Raw genomic sequence first — 16002 nt, forward strand, 5'->3', positions numbered from 1 at the left:
ATACTTCTTTTCCATGGCTGGTGAATACTCTGCTCTTGATTAAATTTATTTTCTGAAAAGCTCTTCTTTGGTAAATATCAAAGGTACATTATGCAAAAAAAGAAAGAAATGAAAAAAAGCCCCAATACATTATTCATCATAATCTATGTTCCTCAACGATGAACAAGGCATCTTACCTAGCCAAATAATGTACTTGGCCAGGGATCTTCCTAAAGGACTCCACAGTATTGATAACCATAGCAATAAAAATGCTTCTCAGTTGTGAAGTGTATTGGTAAAACGCCAGGAATCATCTTTGTTGCGAAAAACATATATGGTAAAAATTTCTGCTTTAATGTTCTCAAAAAGAGGGAAGCCTTCTGCAAAACAGGCTTTATGTGTAAAGCTTTTCAGTCCTACGTGCAGACAAAAAAGATGCATTAGGGAAGGCTCTCCCTTAAGCAGTCTGTGATTGAATCAGGCACAGCAGTCTCCTGGTTGAGAAGCCACGTTTTTGCTCTGTGACATTTTACCAAGTTTTATTTAACTCAGAAATTTTTTCTTGAATTAGATTAGTGTGAGCTATATTTCAACTTGTTTTTTTTAACTTAAAGAGAAGCAAGTTCTTGGGCTTATTTTAAACTATTTAAATTACTGTGCTAAATTATTAATTTTAAATTATATTTTTAATTTATGTTTTGCTTAGGATGTCATTTACTTATTTCTATATTTAACTTAATGTCCAAGGTGATGATTATGGCTTCTTAAATTTAAAATGGGCCTCTTCCATTCTATTTTTTCTTCACTCCTTCATTTCATCTCCCCCTTTCTCCCTCCCATTCTTTCTGATAAGTTTAGCTTGGTATAGCAGTCTCTGTAGCCCAGAAATTTAGTGAATTAATATTCTGTTACACTTTCTATAATACTTACTATTATTGCCATGATTGAACCATGCCAGAAGCATAGACGACCATGTTGTGTTGAGTTTTAATAAATTTCAGTTGTAGGCTGATAAAAATATAAATGGGGTCTGTATTGATTTGAAGACAACCCCAAGCCAGCTGGAAAAGAAGCTGCCCATGTTCTGGAGTAAGCTTGAGAGTAAGGATGTGAAGCTAAGTCCAGGTAGGTAGTGAAAGGGTAGGGCAGGGTCTAGAGTTGGAACAGGTGGATAGATAGATGAATGGTAGGTACAGATTGTTCAACAGAAAAAATGGGCAGCTGAAGAGGCCACGCCAACAAAGTGGATCGAGCAGCCCTTGAGACAGTTAGGAGTTCTCTACCTATCAATTCTTATGAACATACTGTATGTCAGATGACAGGTCAGGGGGTGGCCATTGCCATCAGTGTGGCAGGTGTCTATCTTTCCACGGGGTCCAAAGCGGGGGTGGGGAGTATTGCACCATTTCTTTGATCTGGTTTCTGATAAGTTTGGGGGCTTCATCTTTTTGGTAGGAATTTAATATGCCTGTGTGGCCGTATAGTCTCAATTCACCCAATGATAAATTCATGGGGTGGTACTCTTTTTACATCAGTCTTTGCCTCTGAGGTAGGGCTGAACAGATGATGTTTTTGTGGGTCCACTCAGGCAAACAGTTACCCCAACCCTTAAAATGGAGTCAAAAGCTATTTGTAAAATTAAGTCTCTCAGAGGAGGGACAGTTTGAAAAAAACACCATTTTATAAAATATTAAGTAACTAAATCAGGGTAAAGCCTCATCTAAACAATTATATACTTACTTTGTTCCATTGAACTAAAAATGCATTATATGTATATTTTTATAGTACTCAGCACTTAGTTTAAATTTTTTGAGGGCATGGGTAGAATGTACTTTTTAGTGTCCCTCAGAGTTGATTTGACCCTTCTGTTTTCCAGTAATTCTTCAATCAATGTGTATAAATATATCATGGATACTTGAAAGGGAAGCATAGTTCTTGCACAGCATGGCATTTGTAAATCAACAGGGTCCTATTGATTAACTCTGATTTTTGTCCTTCAAATTACTGATGGCTGCATGATGGACTTTTGAGTGGCATATAAAATTCTTCCTCAATATGTGTATTGGTTTGTTACTCTTAACCCTCTTAAAAACTTCCTCATATACTTGACACCTCTATTGTTTCTCACCTAGGATTTTATGAATGAGACTTTTGGTGTGACTGAAACCATTCATTGGGGCTAATTTACTCTCTCTGCTCTATTGTTTAGTATCTATAATTCTGTTGGCACTTTAGTGTTGACAGTAATGTCTCCTTTATGTCTACTTTACATACCGCACTTGTGTTTTAGCTTTCTTTCATGAATAGCGTGTCTCTTACGAGCAATGTGTATTTTTAATTCTATGCGATATAGTTGATTTTCAGAATAGACTTTAAAGAGCTTAAATTATTAATCATCCTAACAGGTTTGTTGTTGTTTGAATGACTTTGCCTTTGCTTTATGATTTTCAGATTCCCTTCCTAGTTATTGTTTTCTTGGTAGTTGCTCTGTTTAGTTATTTTCACATTAAAATATTTTACTGGTAAAATAGTATTTTACAATGATAATGCAGTTTTGAAAGTTTCTAAATATAATTAAATAAACCATTTCGAAATAAGAGAAATATAAATTAATCTAAATAATATCATTTTAGAGCTGAAGGCTATGTCTACTGAATATTCTGTCTCCTTTTCTTCCATGCTGGGATCATAGAACTTTGGATACAGAACTACAGCTCATGAAATATATGTACATACAAATAAAAATATAATAAAATATATTAAATGCAAACACATCAACACAGGTATCAGCAGCCATTGAAAATGAAAGTGAAACTCTGTAGACTTAACCTAATAATCAATGGAAAATGATGATTCTTCTTCCATAGCCTTTAAATATCCTTGACAAACCATCATTTAACTCTGTTATCATTGGACTTATTATTGATTCGATAGAGAAATAAATATAAAAATGTATGCGTTAGTGACTTTTCTATTGCTGTGACAAAACACCATGACCAAGGCAGATTACTAGAAGAAAGAGATGATTCAGGCTCACAGCTTCAAAGGGTCCATGACAGCGGAGGATTGCAGCAGGCACAGAGCCTGGAAACAGCAAGCTGAGAGCTCACATCTTTAACTGCAAGCAGGAAGTAGACAGAGTCAAATAGAAACAATGTGAATCTTTAAACTCTTAGCGTCCACCCCTAGTAATATTCTTCCTCTGACAAAACCACACCTCCTAAACCTCCCCCAAACAGTGCTGTTCATGGGGGCCCAAGCATTTAAATCCCCAACACTACAGGGGGCATCTCATTCAAACTACCACAATATATTTATTGATTGCCTGGGAATTACAACATAATGGCTTCTGATATATAATTCACATCCCATCAAGTTCACCCTTTACAGGTATACGATCAGGTGCATTTAGCACATTTGGAGTCCTGACCTATGTTGTGTTCCCCAATATATTGTGCACCTTAATAAACTTATCTGGGAAAAGAGAACATAACAGCCACTAGATAGACACAGAAGCCAGAAAATGGTGGCACACACCCCTTTAATCCTATCATTTGGGAGGCAGAGATCCATCTGGATCTCTGTGAGTTCAAGGCCACACTGGAAACCATCAGGCATGGTGACACACACCTTTAATCTCAGGAAGTGATGGTAGGAAGCAGAAAGGTATATAAGGTGTGAGGACCAGGAACTAGGTGTGTTAAGCTTTTAGGCTTTGAGCATCAGTCCAGCTGAGATCCATTTGGATGAGGACACAGAGACTGAGGAAACAGGATCAGCTGAGGAATTGGCGAGGTGAGGTTGCATGTGGCTTGTTCTGTTTCTCCGATCTTTCAGCGTTCACCCCCATACCTGGCTCCATGGGTTTTTTTTATTAATAAGACCTTTTAGAGATTCGTGTTACACTGTACCCCCAGAATCTCACCACTGTTTTCATCAGCAGTCACTCCTCCTTCAGCTTCTTCTTTCCGTCCGCCAACGTATTTCTCTGTCTGTGGATCTACCTCTGCTGGACATTTTATGTAAATGAAATATATCATGTGCGATCTTTCTTTACAGGCTTCTCTCACTTAGCATACCTGTTTAAGGTACATTCCTGTCGCAGTAGGGAGCATAGAACTTCATTCTATTTTAAGGCCAAATAATATTCCATGGGATGGCTCTATTGCTTCATCGCTTCATCTCTTGTTGATCGAATTTTATATCACGAATAATAAAATCTCAAGTGACCAAAAGAGGGAGCCACCACATCTCTCTTCTGATAATAGTTTTGACCTTTTTTTTCTGAGGTCAGCCACTAAATCCAGGAAGAAAACATCCCAGATGACTTACAGCTTAGCTACCTTTTGGGTTTCCCAAGAAGTTGCTGAAAATGTAGAAATGTATTGTTTTACCTTAAAATCATATGAATTTGTTATGCTTACCTCTTAGACATTGTTTAACACCATGGTAGTGCTTAGGGGTCAGGGCAAATGAAAAGGGAAGATTGTTCTCTTCAGTGTAGTAAAAGGTTATTAAGTTTGCATTCTCAAGATGCAGCTTAAGGTGCTAGCAATTTATCAATGAATCCAGGTCCCTAACATATTTTTTAATAATGAAAGACTTGAGATTAAGCGCTAGTTATCCCTAATGGGACAGCTGTGCAGTATGCGCTCGTGCTCTCATTCTCTCTCTCTCTCTCTCTCTCTCTCTCTCTCTCTCTCTCTCTCTCTCTCTCTCTCTCTCTCTGTGTGTGTCTCTGTCTCTCTCTTCTCCCTCCTTCCCTCCCTCCCCCTCTTTCCCCCCCTCTCTCTCCCCCTCTCCCCTTCCCTTCCTCCATCCCTCCTCCCCCTCCCTTTCTCTCCCCCACCTCTCTCATCAATGGTGGGTTTACTTTCCTCTCATGTTTCTTGAGGCATTGGTACAAGCTACAGAATAGAAACTGAAGTTTCTGCGGCGACAGTTTCAGAGTTGTGTGGAAAGAACTGTATCAGGTATTCTGTGGGGGTGTGGGTGCGATGTATGCAAGCGTGTGCACCTGTATGTGCAGGTCTGGAGTTCAGAGAAGGATGCCAGGAATCTTCTTCCTCCCTCACACTCCACATATTCCCTCGAGGCAAGGTGTCTCACTGGACCACTGTCTTGGCTAGGTTGCCTGGCCTGGCAGCAAGGTTCAGTCAGCCTCCTGTGTCTACCTCTCCCAAACTATCCCCAGCAGTGGTTCCAGCACTGGGGTTATAGGTACACATGGTCACACCACTGCCCAGTTTATCTTATTTGTGTGGATATCTGTAAATGAATGTTATGTATGTTCAGGAGAAGGCATAGGGCCCCTAAGAGCTGGAGCTACAGTCGGGTGAAGCCTCAGATGTGAGTTCTGGGAACCCAATTCTGGTTGCCTGGCAGAGCAGCAAGCACTCTTACCTGCTAAGCTACCTCTCCAGCTCCCATGCCTCTTTAAATGGGTGCTAGGTATTCAAACCGAGGTCCTAATGCTTGCTCCCCAGCCCTGTGCCCGGTATTTTAAACTCTACTCGAAGGAATTGACATAGAGATAAGTTCTCCACTGACGTCACTTAGACAACGGATACAGGGCACCAGGGGGCACCTATTTTTCGAGTTCTTTGTAGCAAAAATAAAAACCCACATGAATTTATGACAGCAGGCTGCAGACAAACGCTCCAGCTAAACAAAAATTAATTCCACAGAACTAAATGAACTGATAAATGCAGACTAATTGTGGTCATTCATCCCAGAGTGTCGCTGGCTCTCTTCTTAATGCTCTGTTATGAATATATGTGGAAGCCTTTTATTTCTCTTCCTGATGATTGATCTCTAACTCTCCTCCTAGTAGAAAACTTGAAAAAAAAAAAAAGATGCCCTGTTTTACCTGCCTATCAAAAATCCCCAGTTTTATTTCGGTCCCTTTATGTTCTGGTAGAATGTTTGTTTCCAAAAATTCAATAAAAGAGATGATGGTGCAATGAAGGATATTCCTGCTGGTAATCTTTGAAAAGAAATCTCATTCATTAGTTATGATAAACTCACCCTTATGGAATTAGAGCATACTTCCTGAGTGGAACTGGCATGCCAAACATCCCTCTGGAGGTCTGTTCTGGAGCCTGTTCTACGCTGACAGAATTCCAACTTTGTGATCAGAAAAGGCCTACTTCCTGGTAGGCTAAGTACTTTAGGAAATTTGGGAGGCATCTGGGCATAGTGGCTTTGGCTTGAAATCCTAACATTTGGCAGGCTGAGGTGAAAATACGGTCAGGGGTTTGAGGCTAGCCTGGGTTACGGTGAGTTTAATCCAGTTTGGACTGTAGAGTAAGACTCTTATTTCTAAATACCAAAAGGGAAAAAGTAGGATTTGAGGGACACCGAAGAAAGAGGAATTCACTCCCATGTACAGATGAATCAGATGAAATAGTGTGAGAATGAAGATTTGGCGTTTGGTTTCTTAGCCTTGGAGCAGAAATGCAAAAAAACCAAAAGCCTTCTTAAAAGCGTACTAAAGAGCATCACAAAGCCTCTTGAGTTACAGCCCACGGGTCACTACCTTAGATTAGTTGTACTAAATGCTGTACCATATTGTTGTTGGTAAATCAATTATGCTGGCACACCAAGAGGCAAGCCTTTTTGTGGTAAAGTGTCAACTTCACTACAGTGTTGACGACCAGAGGTAAGAAAAATTACCTCAAACTTGGAAATAAGTTAAAAAAAAAATGTTGATACCTACCTTTTCCAAATCCTGGCCCATCAAAAGTCCCTTTAGTACTCTACAGCTATAGTCTTTGAAGTTCCCCTAGGACAGTGGTCCTCAACCTTCCTAACGCTACGACCCTGTAATACAGTTCCTCACATTGTAGTGACTCCAACCATAAAGTTATTTTGTTGCTACTTCATAATGGTAATTTTGCTACTGTTTTGAATCCTAATGTAAATATCTGATTTGTAGGATATCTGATACGTGACCCCTGTGAAAGGGTCATTTGACCCCAAAGGGTCTCAACCCAGAGGTTGAGAACCACTGCTCTAGAAGACACTAACTCAAGTTTTAAGAAGTTATACATTTAATTGTGGGATTTTGTCCTGTAGAGATCAAATGTCTCTACTCATCAGAGAAGATAAAACCATACAGTGAAGTCTCAGTTCTCTGAGAACATGAGGTATGTTTCTAGCCCAACAACCATTATCCTCAAGTTTTCTCTCACCATCATACGTATCCATATTCATCTGTATGTATTTTTGAATTCTCTTATAAGCCAGATTTATCTGGCCAGATCCTCTACTAGCTAAGTGACACGTTTTTATTCTGAAATATTATGAAAGTTGTATTTCTAACTCTGAAATTATATTTTGACATTCTTATCTCAGTCTAGCTCTGCTACTATGCTTAGCTAAAAAACAAGGGATTTTTCTCTTATTATTCTCTGTTTCTTAAATGACAGATTTTTTTTAAACTCTAGGTTGACAATGATTCTTTGTTTTTGTCTAATCCGTGAGAGAGGAACTCTGTGCCCGTGTTTTCTGGTTTAAGAGGTGCCGTATTTCTCTTGGCCTTCTCCACTCACGAGCATGCCCGTTAGCCCCATAATAGCTTTAGGTCATGTCTGAGGACGGCACAACACTCTTTTAGTGAATGATCGTTACCCAGCCTCGAGAGACAGTCTAGGTGGCAAAGTTTCTCACTCTGACAAAGAATATTTGCCTCCAGGGCAGTATTCTCCAAACCTGACTTAACAGCATCCCTAAAGAAGTTTAAAACTAAGCAGTTCTCAAGATTCCTTGATAGTTCACAAAATTTTAACCTCTGTTGCAAAGACTTGGAGGGTTTAGAGTTCTTACTTCTTAATCTCTCCCTAGTTCCTTGTGATAGAGCTTGTGAAGAGCCCATCTTCAGATGAACTAAATCCATCCATGACATCTACATCTGTGTCCTGGAAGGTGGTCTTACATCCCAGGACACATGCACAACTCTGCTGGGTGTGTCCTTCCCAGGGGTATTTCTCAAACCCTAAACCTTGTTGACAGTAGAGTGTAGCTAGAGTTTTCCTGGCCCACAGTCAGGACAAATCTCTCTCACCTGCCAGTCCCACAGCCACTCAGACCCAACCAAGTAAACACACAGAGACTTATATTTTCTATAAACTGTATGGCCGTGGCAGGCTTTTTGCTAGCTGTTCCTATATCTTAAACTAACCCATTTCTATTAATCTATAAGTTGCCACGTGGCTCGTGGCTTACTGGTATCTTAACATCTCGCTTTTCATGGCAGTGGCTGGCAGTGGCTCTCTGCCTCAGCCTTCCACTTCCCAGAATTCTCCTCTCTGCTTGTCCTGCCTATACTCCCTGCCTGGATACTGGCCAATCAGCATTTTATTTATACAGAGCGATATCCACAGCAAGGAGATGTGGGTGTCACTAGCAGAAGGATAAAGAGTGAACCTGATTTTTAAAAAAGAGCCTGCAGAGATCAGGTGCATGATTTTCAGTTTCATAGAAGACTAGGCCAAAAGTGGAGAGTAGAACTACTTTCAATAATGCTTCCCAGATGAGAAATACGGACCATTGTAGACTGGGGGGTTTTCCTTACTCAGGATGTGATAGATGTGTTTGATAGACCTACTCCATTACCTCATGCTAGAGCAGACTTTCCTTTCCTAGATAATGAGCCCCCTAAGGGCACTAATTGTGTCTCCATGACTCTATCCCCATCACTTCCACAGGACCTGATCCATAGTAGACACTGTGAGTATATGAGAACATCCAGACAAATGGTTTCATGATGCTGATCCCACACCAAGAGAGTAAAGACCGTTACCCAAATTCTTTGGTCAAATTGTACAAGCTTTATTTTCCATCAGATAGGGGTTTGTATCCTGAAGTGGGGTTTGAGAAAATGGCAGCGACGAACATAGAAGACAGTGGGGTTTATATAGCGCCCCCACCCCCAAAACTGCAAGATTGGGGATTTTCAAGGATTTCCGGAGGAATTTTGGTTACATAGGAACTTGGCTGAATGTTTTAACATTATTTGGCAGAACATCTCATCAGGGTGGTGGTCAGGGTACAAGGAACGGAACCTGTCAAATTCCAGAAAATGGGTCAAGACCTGGTCAAATCCACATTTCATAAGAAACAGGAATGAACTTATTTTGACCTTGTAATAAAATGGCTTCTAATCTTAAGATGGAGTCAAGTGGTCCATCAGTGATTTGTTGTCCAGTATCCTCAGTATTCAATTATGACTATCTATAATGAGCACATGGAAAATGGGAGGGGCAATATCCAAATCTATAAAATCACGTGTCACCTCAGCATAGCTGTCCTGTATATACCTTCTCCAAAAATAAGAATAGTGACCTAAGAGTAGGTGGCAAGAGGCAGAAAGATGGGTTGAGAGAGCATGCCTTTCATTTCTTATACATATTGACATAATTTTGTTTTGTGACATTACCAAACATCAAAGGACTTAGCCATGCCTTCCTCTCCAGGACTGGGTTTTGAACCTCAGGACTCATATACTAACCCCATATTCTGCTAATAAGTTTCATCCCCACAGCTCTTTTTTGTTTGTTTTTGTTTTTCGAGACAGGGTTTCTCTGTGTAGCTTTGCGCCTTTCCTGGATCTTACACTGTAGACCAGGCTGGCCTCGAACTCACAAAGATCCACCTGCCTCTGCCTCCCGAGTGCTGGGATTAAAGGCGTGCACCACCACCGCCCGGCTCAAATTTTACAGATTATTATATTTCAATACCACAACTGGAGAAATTTCACAATTTCTCCCCCCCCCCCCCCACAGATCTTTTTACTGTTTATTTTGAAACAGGTCTCACTAAATTGTCCAGGCTGGCCTTGAATTGATTCTGTAGCCTAGATGGACCTTGAATTCAAAAGCCTCCTACCTGAACTTCACAAGTAGCGGGAATTCCAGGCCTGATAAGTCCTGTTACTTCCTCAAAGTGATCTTACAGCTTTTCTGTTTTGTGTCCTGTTACATATATATATATATATATATGTATATATATATATATATATGTATATATATATATATATATACATATATATATATATATTACACACACACAAATAAAATACCAAATGGGGCTCTAACTTCTAACCCACTCCACTGGAAATTTAAAGTTGATGAACAAAGAATATATATATTCTTCCTTGATATGAGACATGCTAATAAAGGGATAGAAATAAACAAAAGGAGAAAAACAAAGACAGTAATGGCTAGCTAGGCGGTGGTGGCGCACGCCTTTAATCCCAGCACTCGGGAGGCGGAGGCAGGCGGGTCTCTGTGAGTTTGAGGCCAGTCTGGTCTACAGAGGGAGTTCCAGGAAAGGCGCAAAACTACACAGAGAAACCCTGTCTCGGGGGAAAAAAAAAAAAGATAGTAATTGCTTTATTCAGGCTGTTCAAAGAGCTCAAAGTGCGTGCCGTCTCTCTGGGGATTTTTGAGAATTTCCTCTTGCTAATCTGGGTTTAAATTATAGTTGGCTCTTCTCTTGCCCCAGTGACCTCTTTGTTTTGTGTTTTGAGACGTAGTCTCACCATGTAGCCTTGGCTGACCTTGATCTTGAACTCAGAGGTCTGTCTGCCTCTGCCTCTCTCGGATTAAAGGTATGTGCCATCGTCCCTGTCCTTCCGGTGAAATCTTTGGAAGTGACCTTTTAAGTCCAAGTTGCACATTTGAACACAAATTTGGAATGTAGAAATTCTGGCTAGGACCAGGTAGACTTTGAAAGACAGGAGCGGTGACACATTCTTTAATCCCAGCACTCTGGGGGGGGGCAGAGGCAGATCATCTTTGTGAGTTCAAGGTCAGCCATGGCTACACAGCAAGTTCAAACCTGCAAGAGACATTATGTCAGCAGACAAACAAGGGAACTAACCGAAAGACTGAGTGGACTTTGGAGCTAATCTCTCTCCTTTACTCTTACATTGACTTGAGAAGTATCTATGTCATCATGTGTATATTTCAGCTAGGTCTCCTCATAGGCCCTGTTGAGCTTCTGGAATTGTGTTTTGGACTTTTGCCTCTGGGTTGGTAACTTTTGAGAACTGAATATGGAGAATGTGGAAATAGCTTCAAAATGGGTTTATTTTCAAAGTCATGGTTTTTTGTTTTGTTTTGTTTTGTTCTATCTGTAGCTGGAGTTCCCAAAACATATCCCCAAGGTGAGGGCATAGACCATGACTGGCTTTTCAGGAGTGCTTCTACAAACCTCTGTAGCCCCAGATGTGACCAAACTTTCTGTAGAATGAGAGCACTCTGTTCTAAGACTTGCATCTTGGACACTTGAGCCATGTTGTGCAGATCCACAAGCAGTGGAACGTGTGAGCCTGGGTATGAGGAGAGGAAGGACCTCCCTTCCAAGGACTTTCAATAGGAATGTGTACTGTTTACCTTCTCACATCGACAACTGAAATTGTTCCCTTCTGTTCCCTGCACAACATGGCTCCTGCTCCAGGCTTATCTCTTTATCTCAAACTAAGTCATGCATACAAATCCCTTTCTTTTTATCTTCTAGACTGAAATATGTAACTCTTCAGTATGGTTAAGTCTCTTTCAGGCAAGGACATAATGAACTACCTCATTCTTGTGCTTTTAAAACAAATCGAGCCGGGCGGTGGTGGCGCATGCCTTTAATCCCAGCACTCGGGAGGCAGAGCCAGGCGGATCTCTGTGAGTTCGAGGCCAGCCTGGTCTACAAAGTGAGTTCCAGGAAAGGCGCAAAACTACAGAGAAACCCTGTCTCGAAAAAAACCAAAAAAAAAAAAAAATCAAGAATACCAAGAGAACAAGGCCTGCATAATCAATTAAGCAGGGCTCACTGAGGCTCACAGAGACTGAAGCAGCAATCACAGAGCCTACATGGGTCTGTGCTAGGTCCTCAGCATGTATGTTATAGTTGTGTAGCTTGGTGTTCTTGTACTCCTAGCAGTGAGTGTGGGATGTCTCTGCCTCTTTTGTCTGCTCTTGAGTTCCTTTTTCTCCTACTGGGTTGCGTCATCTAGTCCTGATATGAGGGTTTGTGCCTAGACTTGTATCTTGTTCTGCTGTGTTCGGTTGATATCCCTGAGAGGCCTGCTCTCTTCTGAAGGGAAAATGGAGGAGTGGATCTGGGGGGGAGGGGGGTTGAGAGAAGGGATTGGGTGGAGTAGTAGAGGGAGGGGAAACTGCAGTCAGGATGTATTGTATGAGAGAAGAATAAAAACAAAACAAAACAAAAACCATACATATTCTTTTTTTTTTTTTTTAAATTTTGCAATACAATTCAGTTCTACATATCAGCCACGGATTCCCTTGTTCTCCTCTCTCCTGCCCCATATTTTTTTTTTTAAAACAACTTCTCAGGTTTTGTTTTGTTTTTATTGTTGTTGTTGTTTGTTTGTTTTGTAAGGAAAAGCTTATCCACCCTCTGGGTTTCTTTCTGGCAGTCTAGTATTAGGGTGACAGCATAGATAAAGCTATGCAGGACTCAAGAAGGATGGGAATGTGTGTTCATAGTGGTGACTGGGGGATGCACAACATAATGAACACCATTCAGGCACATTTACCTAATGGAGAGGCCTGCAAGCATTTGCTAGATTTATGTCTGTTTCTAAGAACAGCAAATGTAAAAAGACATCGTTAAGTCAGCCATTTGAGTATGCAAAGTGTTTATATATTTATACGTTCATGCACTGACTGTTCTATACTGGAAAAGCTAGCCTTCTAAGACAGAAGAAGTTGTGAGGAAGGAGGTAGAAAAATGGAGCTGAGTAGTTTTGGGGAATTAAAAAACCTTCCAACTTTATTTTGAAAATTACTTGTGAGTTTCAAGGGCTAGTTTGTGCATCTTTCAATTTCTAACTGAATTTGAATTAGATTATCTTGAAGTGTTGAATCCCAGTAGCTTTTCCTTTTGTATTTATTTTTAAGAATATTTTTGTTGGATGGCTATATCAAGTAGATCTACTTAGCTATTCCAAAGCAGCTCCCAAGCTCCCAATCAAAAGACAAAAAAAAAAAAAAAAAAAAAAAAAAAATTCCCACAGCCTGTAGAATTGGAGTTGTCCATTGACTGCCAGTTGAGAACACAGGGTCTCCGAAGTGTTGTGTGAGATTGTAGTGTCTAGAAAACAACAAGTTCACAGTGACAATACAAGCAAGGCAGTGTTTGGGTCTGTGGCTGGCTGGATCATTACTTTTGGTCTGGCTTTCCTGCAAGAAGCTGGTATCAGAGCAGACACTGAATCCTCTCCTGGGAGTGGAATTGGGAATGTACTTCTGGGGGTACTGGGCTTGAGGTATCCTGGTCCTGTCTCTGCAAAGTTTTCTATCTCTTACAGAACTTATTAGAGAGAAGACCAGTGTGGCCTCTTGTAGTCCCAGCTCCTTGGAATGTTCAAAATAAAACAAATTCAGAGACATCAATGAGAGTATGAATTCTACAGAGTTGATGCCAAATTGTGCTGAATTTGCGATTCAGTAATTAATCAATTACTTTTGAAATAAAGTTTTCCTTCCCATACTGAGGTTAAAAAAAAAAAAAACCTAACGCACAGGAGATTAAGGTGGGAGAAACAACTTAATTCTCTTTCCAAGTTATGGGCAATTTGGTCAGAGAACTAAAATGTTCCCAAATTGGAAGACAGGGTAAGCTGTAGTTTCTGACTGTATTTATTACATGTTGGATTTTACAGTCACCTTATTGCTTTTTTTTTAAACTATAGATAAGATGAAGCAATAAAACTAACCATATCACCATATCAACAAACAGCAAAGGATACAGCTGTTTGGTTAATGTTTGGACTATGTAGGTCACATATTCCTTACAGCAGTTCCTTGGTTGTTATTCTATTGATGAACATAGCAAGCTCAGAGCCTTCTCCAACTCCTTGAATTTGAGGTATAGCATTCTTAGGGCCAAGGAAGACTCCCTCCTTTACTCTTATATTGACCTGTCTGAAATATCCAAGGATACACTACATCATGCATGCCTTTCATGCTAGATAACTTCACTGGCCCTTCTAGGTTTCTGGAATTGGGGTTTTTTTGGGGGGAGGGTTTGTCTCTGGTTCTTTAGCTTTTGAGACTGAATATAGAGAATGTGTAAGAAGCTTCAAAATGGATTCATTTTTAGTCTTTTTTCTTTTTCCATCCTTAGGCAGCTGGAGTTCACAAAGCATATTATTCCCCATAGTGAGAGCATGGACCGTGACTGGTTTTCCAGGAGTGCTTCCACACACTGTATAGCTCCATATATTCTCTTCAGAATGAGAATGCAGTTCTAAGGCTCTCATCTTGGACACTCCAGCCTCGCTGTGCAGATCCACAAGCAGTGTGAGGTGGACTGCTCACATACAAACAATGCCGGGCAATACATGTGGGTGAATCCCTCCTCCTCCTCTCTGTCCACTCTTTTCTTATATTCAGGGCTTTGGTCATATTTTTTTTATTAGTGATTGCTGGGCAAAATAAGATCGACTCCAAACTCAGAGCCTGAAGCCAGAACAATTGTTTTGTTATCTCTCTGGTGTGTCTAAGCCAGGACTTATGGTTGCCTTGGCAGGGCCATCTTGGCTCTGGAAGTTGCAGTCTGATAATGACTAGAGTTAGAAACACAGGAGGCTGGCACGTGCCTGGTGCTGAGTAGGTAATTCACTCCATTCAGGTCATCTCAGAATGTCTCCTTGCCTGTCTAGGGAGAACTGACTTGGACATCTTCAAAGAAGATTGACTCAGTTCAGTTGGACTTCTTTCAAAGAGGCAGGGATCAGTAAAAGTGTTTTCTATCTAGCAAAGATAAAACCTAACTTGTCATTTAGCATCATCACTAGAACATTGATTATTTGGTTATAGGCAAGTCACTTACACGCCAAGATTGAAAGAGAATAGAATTAGACTCCATGTATTGATTAAACAGTTTGAAGATTCTGGAAATATATGTGGGATTAGAGGTACTGGAGAAGCCACGTGTTCAAAGTGCAATTTTACCAGTCATTGTCACTTACGGGAAGCCTCACTGATAATAGCTATTCTGTGAATACATATACAGGTATCCTTGTGCTTTTTCAGTGGCAATCATCTGAGATTGCAGGAAAAGTTCCTGTCTTTTAAAGTGACCTGGTAGCTCCAAGGTTACCTTTTGTTTCTAATAAATCCTGACCCTGAAATTTGTATGGAAACAGCTCAAATGGCCAGTCATACTGTACTATCTCTCATGTGGAACAAATTGGCTTCAATATCGACATGCCTGCTTTCCTCATGTCCCAAAAGATAAATGAAAATTTTGTAAAAAAACATTAATTTGTATCCCAGATTTCTTCCAGACTCCAAAGATTTTCCTTTACTTGAATTTTTTAACACTGTGGTCATTTTTATTTTCTTCGGTAGTAGGGATAAACTAATACTTGTTATTCATGTGATGATTAGTTTATTTCCTCACCAAGTATTGGTTTTCTGCACTAAATCTATTTAACCCTACATTCTTTTGCTCAAAAAATAAATTTTCACTCATTTTTGTTAATGTTTATTTTCTCATTAGGTCTAAGTGGAAAGGAATAGCGTGGTGGACAGAAAATGAGAACTCAGGGATGGCGAGATAGCCCAGGCAGTAGAATGCTTATCTCATGTGTGTGCAGAATGTCTGGAGTCAGACACCAGCAATGCATAAAACTGAGCATAGTGACACTTGCTTACAATCTCAGCATGTGCATGTGAGGGAGGAGCAGGGGGTTCAGAAGTTCAAGGTCAACATCAGTTACCTAGTAAGGCCAGCCAGAGATATACAAGATTCTATCTCAAATAGAAAATCATTTATTTCCTTGAGTATAGTTTTTCTTATGTACTAAATGGAAGATAAGTAACCACTATCTAACGATCTGAACATGTTCCTTAGTAAGTGTTGGTGTTTTTACCTTTTTTTTTTAGTAAGCAATCTGCAGGTGGTCATTTTTTTCATTGGAGACATTAATTGTTCTCTTTAGAAAACATCTAGGCATAACTTTAATGACGTTGCTCATTCTCCACCAACAGGTCATTG

The 16002-nt window shown here is 40.2% G+C and overlaps 1 long non-coding RNA gene across 1 annotated transcript in view; it reads left to right on the forward strand.

Annotated features, from left to right (window-relative positions):
* Nucleotides 1–16002, forward strand: part of LOC128115347 (uncharacterized) — a 40877-nt gene that overhangs the window by 12049 nt on the left and 12826 nt on the right. The window lies entirely within an intron of this gene.

This window comes from Peromyscus californicus, unplaced genomic scaffold (assembly GCF_007827085.1).
Source record: "Peromyscus californicus insignis strain IS unplaced genomic scaffold, ASM782708v3 Scaffold_1__1_contigs__length_55948999, whole genome shotgun sequence".
Lineage (NCBI taxonomy): Eukaryota > Metazoa > Chordata > Mammalia > Rodentia > Cricetidae > Peromyscus > Peromyscus californicus.